This window comes from Glossina fuscipes, unplaced genomic scaffold (assembly GCF_014805625.2).
Source record: "Glossina fuscipes isolate IAEA_lab_2018 unplaced genomic scaffold, Yale_Gfus_2 116, whole genome shotgun sequence".
Classification (NCBI taxonomy): domain Eukaryota; kingdom Metazoa; phylum Arthropoda; class Insecta; order Diptera; family Glossinidae; genus Glossina; species Glossina fuscipes.
The window spans coordinates 351947-362723 of NW_023998459.1; the positions used below are offsets into that span (position 1 = coordinate 351947).

Here is a 10777-nt window from a genome sequence, read left to right on the forward strand (position 1 = left end):
GCGCAAAGAAGTTGCACGAGGTGAATAATTGAGAAAAAAAATATAGAAAAGAAAGTAACCTGCCTGCTATTCCACCACCAAGAATCAAAAATATATCATCAACAAAGTCCTTCCGTATATTCAGGAGTATATTTACTAAACGCTATATATATAAAGATTTTCTTAATGTTCACTCTTAATTTACAAGTTTTACGTCCTTCGTGTGGTAATGTTTAAATAATATATAGATATGGTCTAATAATTTTGACTTCCATCTCAATTTTTAAATGTAACTTATTTATATTAGGTTCGTGTTGAACCTATGCACTTACGCGGTGATGGTTGCGTATTGCAAACGCTTACCATTTCGAAAAGATAATGGACTCGATGAAATTTAATTGGCCGATTGTAGTCCGATAAAGAAGGCTCCAACGGATATTGTAGCCCGGACACCTATTTTGGCATCCTATTTAATAGCTCTGCATGATCTTGATGATAACCATTAACCATCGCAAAATTAAGCAAAATTAAAATTAATAAAAAGAATTTTTGATATATCGTTACATAATAAACCTTGTCTCAAAACTTTGTTACTGCTGCAAATAAGAGAGAGATTATTTTCGCTTTGGTTGAATTCATTTATATATTCGCGCATTCATTATGTTAATTTGAAAAAGGAAATTAGTTCCAACGAAAACATAAATATATGAAAAATCATCTTTCAGTGAAATAGTTGAAAAGTGATTGTATGATAATGCGCTATTACTAGCCAATATGGAAACACCAACGAGATTCCCAGGGAAACTGTGTGAATCTCAGATGCGTCTCTTTGGCAAAAAATGAAATATATTAAGTTGTTAATAATAAATAAATGCATTTACTGTCAACGATAAAGTTAAAGTTAAGGAAGATTTTAATGCACTGAATTTTGTTCAAATTAAACAAGATTTTAATATGATAAATATGATATGATAAATATTTTGCAATTTTTGGGCTTAAATCTTAATAAACAATTTATTTTGTAAAGTATTTTAATACACTAAACGTTTTTTTATAATTTTTTGTAATTTTTAATTCCTTTTTTTTATTTTTTTCGCAATTTTTCACTTTGTCAAACTTCTTTTTGCACTTGTGAAATGGTTTTGATTTTTCGTTAAAAGCTGTTAGCTGGTTTTTTCCTCTACATGGTGTATAAAAAAAAGTATCATGTGTTATGAATAGAGGGAGAGAACAGCGTTGCTTTAGTAAGTATTGGAAAACACAAATTAGCAAAAATTTGTAATAGAATATGAAAACTGGTTCGATGGCGCAAGTTTGCGAATAGCGGTAAGGCGGAAGGTAGCAACGGACGGATTATTCAAGCATCCGTGGAAAAAATTTTTTGGTTTGCCCTACACAGGAGCAATATGATTTATTGAAAAAACATTTGAATTATTTCGCATCATTGAAATTGATTGTTTTCCAAAATTAACCAAGAACACAAATCAAAAAACTGTAATAATTATTCGAACTGTCTTCTCAAACATTTTCTTTTTCTTTGAGATTCAAATCATTTCGATTTTTATTTCTCTTTTTTTTGTGCGTCAAATATTTAATGTGGCAAGTAGATAAATTTAAATAAAAAAAGGAAAAAAGTAACACGTGAATGAATTCATTTTTCCCAAGGAGTTTTCAGTCAGATTTCAGATTTATTTTCGCAAAATTAAACTTTCTGTTGGCACTGTTGAGTTCATCAAATTGCATTTACGTTGTTTATCATTTAATTACTCGCTCAAGTTACGAAATTCGAAGTTCAAATACATTGCAACAAGTGGTCGCTTATTTAATTACTCTCACAAGTTACCAAATTCGAAGTTCAAATACATTGCAATGTTTACATGGGTAGTTCTGCTGTTTGAGTGTTTTTCTTATTTCGCCTTAAATCATATGGTTCATATGGTTTTCTTATATGTTGCTGTTGTTTCAACTCATAAACGTCAGTTGCTCATTTTTTCTTGTGATTGCACAGTTTGCGGATTACGATTTATTTTTTTTCTCATGTAAATTTCAATTAATCGTTATGATAAGTAAAACAACCAACAAAGTCCGTATCTTTTGTAAAAAATCTATCACCTAATAGGTGCCACTAACAAGGTAATTATTTATGAAAATTGTATAGTTATTGTGTTTCTTTAATGAAATTTTTATTTTATATATAAAAAGGACCAAAATAACGGTTAGGCAAAAGTATTGAATGCTGACGACACTGTTTTCCAAAAGAAAGTCTTCGATCGTTCAACCATCGAGAAGCCGAGAAGTCTGAAGATTACTTTAATACATAAAATTGTGAGGTGCCCCTCTAAATATACTATCCCTGAACTTTACATAATACCATAAAAGGCTCACCTTTATCTAAGTTTGTTTTGTCCACCATATTTGTAATCAACTTACAGGACGCAATATTTGAGATTTTTTGATGAAATTTAGTCCACCGACATTTTTTAGTCGACATATAGGTCGACCGTTATTAAAAATGGTTCAGATTGGACTAAACACCGTATATTAAAAAGTCATTATACGAAGTGTAGGGTTTTGTACGGGATATAATAGTGGGTAATTGCTCACGGTATCACCGTCCTTGTAAAAATGTAAGATTACAAATATGAATAAATTATGATTGAATAAAAAAATCAATTGCTTTCTTCCATTAATTTGTTAGCAAAAAAAGGACAATCGATACAATAGTTTAATCAACAAAACATCAGCAAAAATGCTTTCCTTAGAAATGGGTGTGTAAGTGTGTGTGTATGCCGTAGCATATTGACAGACCAAACTTAGCCATATGTACTGCAACATATTGTGATTTGTCTGAAAAATAAAAAAATCATTTATTAAAAAAAAAAAAAGTGTTTATAAATACAGCCATTTGGTTCCGCCCAAGTTTATTTTCAATTTACAACGTTGCGCCTAAGTTTATTTTCAATATGTAAACACAGCCATTTGTTTGCGCCTAAGTTTATTTTCAATTTATAAGGTTGCGCCTAAGTTTATTTTCAATATGTAAACACAGCCATTTGGTTGCGCAATACCATAATCAGCCCATTCGCAAAAAAAAAAATTAAATTATTTAAAAGGGTAAAAAAATGTAATTTGAAGAACGTTTTCGGATTTATTGATTAAAACAAGCAGACAAAGGACGAAATTATTAACATGATGGCGATTTCAAGAAATTAACCTTGGTACCACATCTAAATAAAATTTGTTTGTGCAAGTAGAAGCGGAACGAGAATATAGTTTTAATCGCCGTCTATGTTGAAAGATATTTGTCATAAAATCATAAAACTAAAAAGCGCATGATTGGATTGAAAAGTGAGCTAGCTGATTTTCTGGGCGAAAGTATTCGCACGTATGAATATATCGAAGAATTAACAGGAAATATGCAAAAATCGAACACCAGGTCTCTAAAAATTTACTAAAACTAGTCAGGATGCGTTCAAGGGGAGATAAATTTTTTATACACTTATATATATAAGATTATATATTATATAAAACTACTAATAATATACATATAACACTTATGCAAAAAATTATTAATAACAATAACTGCTGATATTTATACATATTATAGGGAATCTTTCAAATAAAGATATTTAAAAAAAAATATTTTTCAATTGATTGTTTACAATGCTAACACCGTTTTTAAAGGCTGTAGTTTCTTTAGCCTATGTGCTTACATGCATTCTTTCACATCTTCTCTGCATGTAAGATCTTGCTGACGGCTCTGTTCATTTTCTCGTCTTCCAAGACTTAAATACGACTTCAGTTATCTATGGTATCGCCGTGATTTTTATTGCTTCAAATATTTCTTGATGAGCGATGCTTGTCCTTCCCCACATTTTCATATTTTTATTGATTCTCATTACATTTTAGGACTCAGCCGGAAAAATATGATAAAATAAAGGAAATGATCCAAGATCCTAAAGATGGCCAACAAATAGTACGAATTATTTCTAGTCGAGATAACAATGTCCACGAAGTTGAAACGGCCGATACGTAAGCTGAGAATTTTCTGGATAAATAGAATAAATTCTAATATCATACATGAAGAGACTTTTTTTTATCCTTTGATAATGCAACTATGCCTACAAAATTCAGAAAAAAACTTTGGAGTTAAACGAAGCGATTTCATTCTAGTGGAACCTATCGAAGAGGGCGATAAAGTTAAAGCAGAGATTTGTAAGTTCTTAACAGCCGAACAAATCAGGCAATTTATTAAGACTGGTATTTGGTCGGTATACTTTAAGAGGGACGATAACGAATGGACGTTACGCAAGTAATTATGTTAAAGAAACTTGTGATGAAAACGTAGAGGAATTCGAAGAAAAATTCAGTGGACCCTGTCATTTATCTCCGAATAGAAATCGGCCAAGTCTTTTAGTAGCATTTGAAGATGAAAGTACAAGTTCAAAAGATGACAGCTAACTTACCAATTTACATAGCAAAATGTGCAGAATAAGTATTTTTAATATCTACCATGTAACTCGATCACATTTATTTTTATAATTTTCTTTCTATTCGAGGAAGTCGTTAATTGCATATTTAAGTATTAGAAAAAAATGTTTGCAAGAGTTAATGGGGCAGGCCGTACAATATCTGCCTTCCCTGATTTTGCAAAATTTGAAAATGTGGCCAAAGCGACCGCAATTGAAACACAGTTTAACAGCAGGGATAAAGCAGCCCACTGCGACAATACAGTAATTGAATTTAACGTTTTTGGGGATTAATTTTCCCTTGAAGTCAAGCTTTATGCAGTTTTTAGGAATGAATATTTCTGTGTTAGAAAGATTCCTTCTATGAAATCTCGTGACGGAAACGATCTTAATTCAAACCCGAATTTTTCAGTAAATTATTAAAATAAAAAATTTTGTATTTAAAGTTTTTATTTTATACTTGTTGTTGCTGTCGTTTTTTTAATTCGTCTATTTTGTTTATTTTCAAGTTTTTCAATTATTATTATATTACCGGATTTTCTTATTTTATTATATTATAATTTTCTTCAAGTAATATAAGTAATTTAAGTAATAAATTGTAAATAATATAAGTAATTTAAATAAAATAAGTATAATACCATGGTCAAAATTCCAGACAGTCTCTTCAGTCCGGTTTTTAAAGTATATCCAGACTTATGGGATAACAGTAGAGGAAACAATTTGTGTAAGGCAATCTGTGGGAAGTTAGCCGACAGACTGACGAAGGACATTGGGGGTTAGTTACAACCCAAGACGTGGTTAGGAAAATTTACGCCGCTAGGTATAGTTTAAAAAGGGTTGACGATATTGTAAATGCTTGCAGGGACAAGCAAAAAAGGAATTTGAAGCAAGAATTTATGTTGAAGCATTTTGAAATGGAAAAAAAAATAAAATTAGATTCTCAAGCTATAAAACAAGTACGGCCGATGGCTGCATAAAAAACAGAAGCACAATAATAGCATTGAAGTACGTCTGCCACTCAGCGCAATTGAAGTAAACGCAGCAAGTAAACATGGTATTCATAACGGAAATAGGAAACCAACTTTAAATAATTATGAGAGCGAAGACCATACTAAATTATCAGCTAATTTGCATTCTCCATTGCTCTTCTGTCATCAACATTTTTTTTAAACAAAATAATTATTTTATAATTTTATTGTTTTATGTTTTAAAAAAATACATCAACTTTTATAAAAAAATAAAAGAATAGTCTTATCTTTATTTATTAATGTTAAAAGGTGAATGTTGAGGCCAAAGATAATTTAATTATTTTGATTATTAACTGTCCCCTCGGCTAGGGTTGGTGGGTCAGACAATGTTGCCGGCAAATCAAAACCGAAGGAGGTATCATTATCAACGTAATATTTGATGATCGTGTGTCAACGAGAATCCAAAAGGAGTAGGTAGGGGTTGCCGTATATAATAAGAAGGTCGAGATATCGCGACATTAATACGTTCCTCTTTTGGAATGAAACCTAATGCATGGCGCACCCTTGACGAACCCCTCTATTTATAAAAATATTATTTGTTGACATCATTAGCACGGTCTTCTTCCAATACAAATTTTTGATACAGCGACTATCTTTTTCGCCAATAGCAATTTTTAATTTGCCATGCTTTACTTGGCCAAGGAATTTTTCATAAACTACGAAAGAAGCAAAAACATCTTCGTGCACGTCCCTACAGTTCTGGATTAGAACCTGAATGCAGGTGCCCATGCCTTTCCATGATGAATCGCATTTACTATAGAGTTTCAGCTCAATTACCCTTAGGAATATTTTCAGAACAGGACTCATTGACAACATAAGGACTATTTAATCCTTAATCTGCGTTTACTCCTTCGGTAGACAGAGTGCCGCGCTGCTCACTCCTTTTATGATATTTTGTCGGTGTTCACATATAAAATAAATGGAGAATTTTTTCAATATTTGCTGATGTTTTGATTTTTTCAATATTAAAATAATTCTCCCTGTAGTGGAGCGGGTTTTTCCATCGTCATTTAATGTGGTGAATTTATAGAAATTCAGTCACTTCTTGACTGCCCATTTCGCGAACAATTTCATCTTCCGGAACAAGTAAATTCCCATCGCATAGATTCGATATAGAGTCTATATATGTTGTAATGCTATCTACTACTTTTTTAATAGCAAAAGGGCTGATTTGCGAAATTGTTATGAAGGGATCAGCTGGAGAAATCACAACATATTTTTTGTCAATAGGAATGATGCCACTGATTGGCAACACCGGAAAGTCCGAATTTTTACCTTCACGCTGAGAAAAAAAAAAAACAATTGTTAAGCGCATAAGTGAAAAAAAATGACTCGTTTTGTTTGGTTGTGAGAAAGAGTACAGTCGAAACAACATAGAATGTAAATTAACGCTAATTAAATATAATTCATTTGTATAGTAAAACAAAAAAAGAGAGAAAGAAAAAACCAAGTGATCGGCATAAAAAGAAATAAAAACTGAAATAAACTTTATTAACCTGCCAATAAAGTTAAATGAGTGGTTTAAATGAAGGTACAGGTGACAGGTGACAAGAGCATTAAAAGGTATTGTTGTAGCTTATAATATATGCATTACAGCAAGATCATGCTTCTGTAAATAAAAGACGCGACTGCGGAGGCGGGGCATGGGAAGGGAGCGTACGTGAGGGACGAGTAGGGAGACTACGGATTCGACGAACGGACTAAGACTGGACCAACATATGTCAGACAAGACAAAGCACCGACTGACATACTATTAGCGAGTAGTAAGATGAAAAGTAATAGATCTATTAGGTTGTGCCATATTGCATATTTTGTGTTTTTCTTTGTATCTTTCTATTGTTAACATGCGGTACGGCGGGCAAGCCATGAAGGGGCGACCGCTCTACCGCCATGAGCTAGGCCGTATATAAACACTGCTATGTTACAAGTTTCCAATCTTTCTATAAACACAACCCTGTCATAACAATTTTGTGAAAATTTGCTTTGTGTTAGATGTATGTTCACCTTTTAAACTCTCTATTGTTTGTCATGGATTACTTTTATACATTCAATTATCTTCAAATATATAGCTTCAAGAACGAATTTTGCTATACAAAGTTTGTATCGACAAATTCAGCCGATCCAACCCGTAACCCCGGTTGCTTGTTCTTTTTCCTGTTTGGAGCAGGTTTCTTGGTCTTCTTCCTTTTTGGAGCAGGTTGCTTTTTCTTTTTCCTTTTTGTAGGAGGTTGCATGTTCTTTTTCCTTTTTGGTATAGGTTACGCGACATATGACACACAAATAGTCGATTATATTCCGTCAAGTGACTTCTTTTGCATACTTTTAGGTGGTGCAAACGAAACGAGAAAAACAAATCATATTAAACCTTTTGTTGAACAGTTGTTCGAAGAAATGAACGCCGTGAATTTTCACTTCAACAACCGTCAATGGTGACATCAATTAAATGAAAAATGTCAGCAGAATCGTGAACTCTTTCTTTCTTTAGCAATGGATACGTCAACCCCTTTGAATTATTACCCTGTCTTTCATCATTTATATCAATCATTGATATTAATATACGGCTATAGATCTATAGCTTTCATCTGTTTTTCATTCGAATTCGCTACACCACCCAATGATTTGTAAACAATTGTATATGTTTTTCATTCCAATTACTATAAACTATAGTTAAATTAAAGACTTTCTTTACGCCTAGCTTAGGCGATCGCTAAACCCATTTCATATTTCTCTGAAAAATATGTACGTGAACCTGAGTTACACCGCTTTTCAATATTTATTCTTGCAAATTCGACTTATTATTCTTTGTCGACATAGTTATTATTTCTTCTTTTAGGCGTATTGCAAAGATCCACAAATATTACTTTTGTAAAATATTCAATTGTGAGGACGTTTCGTCCCTTTTCCTACAGCTGGGGCAGCTCAGCGGCCCAGGGAAGGAAACACAAGAATATTTATTTGTTCCAGCGACCTTCATTGTTCGCTTTTACATTTAAGTTTTATTCCGCATATCGCGACTAAGACTCAAACTCGACTCTCTAATAATGACTCTCTAGAGCCAGACTAACCTCCTCTCTGCTCGAGAGTTTAACGTCGACTCCTTTAACCTATTTTTATTATCCTACTCCTAACCTATCCTTAGCCTACGCTAAATCTATTCTATACTATTTTTATTCATTATCCTATGCTTATGCTAATTTACTCTCTAGCACTCCCTCTCTTCCTCAGCCAGAGACGGAGAACTCGTGAGGCCAAAACGAGGGACGACTTCTATACAATTAGCTGTGTGGTCATATGAATGTGAAGACGCCCTCCCTATTCTAGGTATCAACCCTATTACGTATCAACCTTAAACTTTTGCAAAATTTAAAAGCTTGTTCTTTCCTTTATCCTTCAATTTTGCTCTTTAATCCCGTCAAGTCTAGTTCTAAAGTTCGAAAACTTTGAAAATCACTTATATTTCATCTGCTCTCTTTATAATAATATAGATATATTTCCAATTTTCCAAATTTTATTCGGAAGTGTTAACTCACTGTTTATTCAAAACTTCGAGAAAGTTTTTATCCAGCAATCATTTGCTTTTGCATTCCGTTAATAAGAGATTCGACTATAACTGGATATTGGTTGGATTGATAATCGTTTTAAATTTTCATACTCGCACTTTTGCGATTTGTAATTTTACCCAAAACATGCAAAATAATTACAAAACAATAGTATCAGAAAAGGTATACCATACCTTTCAAATCCATAAAGAACTTTAACAGTTGGTTATTACTTTTTCCGCTAAATAATATTTTGCCAGTACACAATTCATATATTGTGCAACCAGCCTACCACATATCTATAGGTATACCCGAAATAATTTCAGGCGCACGATAAAATCTAGATATTGAGTAAGGAGTAATTTCGTTGTCATTTACAGTTGAAGCAGAACCAAAATCGCACAATTTTAAGATCAAATTTCTCTCGCCGGTTTTCTTAAGAAGTTGTAATGCCAAATACAATTGTTGCATTTTATGTCGTGGTGAGACACCTGGAAATACGTAAACCGGACGGATTGCAATGAAGGCGGCGGTATAGTCGAAGGTTAAAGTGTAGTTTCGTCTACCAAAATAAAAGGCTCGTAAAAACTTTAGTTTCAAAATATAAGCTTACATTTTAACTTACGTTAATAATTTCTTCAATTGTTAAAACTTTCTGCTGACTGAATTTTCAAGGTATTCATAAATAAATAGAACCGGCAGAAGGTGTTTTCATTGCCTTGACCAGGTTTTGAACTTTTGAGAATATCATGTGGAACAGCAAGTAGGTTGGCTTATGTTTCGCAATGAGTTTGTATTAATTTCTCGCTACTTTCCTAATTCTCTAATTGTTGCGTTAGGTCCAATAAATGAAAACTAAAAAGAAAAGAATAAAAAACCACCATGCTTGCTACGTCTTTAACTGTAAACGCAATTTCTTGTTCCTTGCTCCAGCTCCAGCTTTGCATGTCGACATTTTCGGCCGTGAGGGTGAAAGAGTGAGGGAATGGTAAATAGATGTATGGACGCTACGAAGGGAAATTTTATTAATACCCCAAGTGGGTAAACTCAATTAAACTTTGATTAATTTAGTTGTTGGTGTGAACTACCACAAACTCATCGACTGACTTCCTTCGATGTAGAACGAAAGTAAATATAAATGTTGAAAATTTCGAATGCAGTGCTCCCTTAAAAACTTTCCAGTCATTCTTACAGGCGTTAGTGTACTATGAATATATTATATAGTTAAAATAATCACAATTCTTAAGTCACATGCCCCTAGAAACGCACATGTTATGCAATTAAAGCGCATCTATATTTACATCGTAAGAAAAAAATGTTTGCCTTTTTCAATGCTATCCTGAGACTGCTTAAAATGGGGGTGAATTCTGTTTTGTTACTAGCATTGTTACTTACTTCGAAAACAGGTTTTCCAAACTATCTTTGAACTCGCCCGAAAGAAAGTTTATTAAATATCATTAAATAAATTCATGAACTGCACAAGAAACCGGAAAATAATCAGCGATCGCAAAGCACTGTGGACGTACAAAGTCTTTGCTATATTAACGAAATTCACCAATATATTTCATCGCAGCAGGATAAGCAGCGCCAAACGGGAGGGACGGAAAGCGGTGTTAGGTGGAGTGACAGCATATTTCCAGGAGAACTTCGTGGCGGACTTGTTATCGGCGGGTACGCAGCTCACCAAAAGCTGAAGATTTCATCGATGTAATGGATGAGCTGCTGGAGGCTTACCCTGGCTTAACTATCGCGGCCTACAAGG

The 10777-nt window shown here is 33.2% G+C and overlaps 1 long non-coding RNA gene across 1 annotated transcript in view; it reads right to left on the reverse strand.

Moving 5' to 3' along the window:
• Positions 1 to 9416: 9416 nt before the first annotated feature.
• Positions 9417 to 10777, reverse strand: part of LOC119640249 — an 8161-nt gene continuing 6800 nt past the window's right edge. Inside the window, exons 3-4 of the long non-coding RNA XR_005247629.1 lie at positions 9641 to 9870; positions 9417 to 9577 (exon numbers count right to left, since the gene is read on the reverse strand). This is a non-coding gene — a long non-coding RNA (uncharacterized LOC119640249). The remainder of the gene's footprint in view (positions 9578 to 9640; positions 9871 to 10777) is intronic.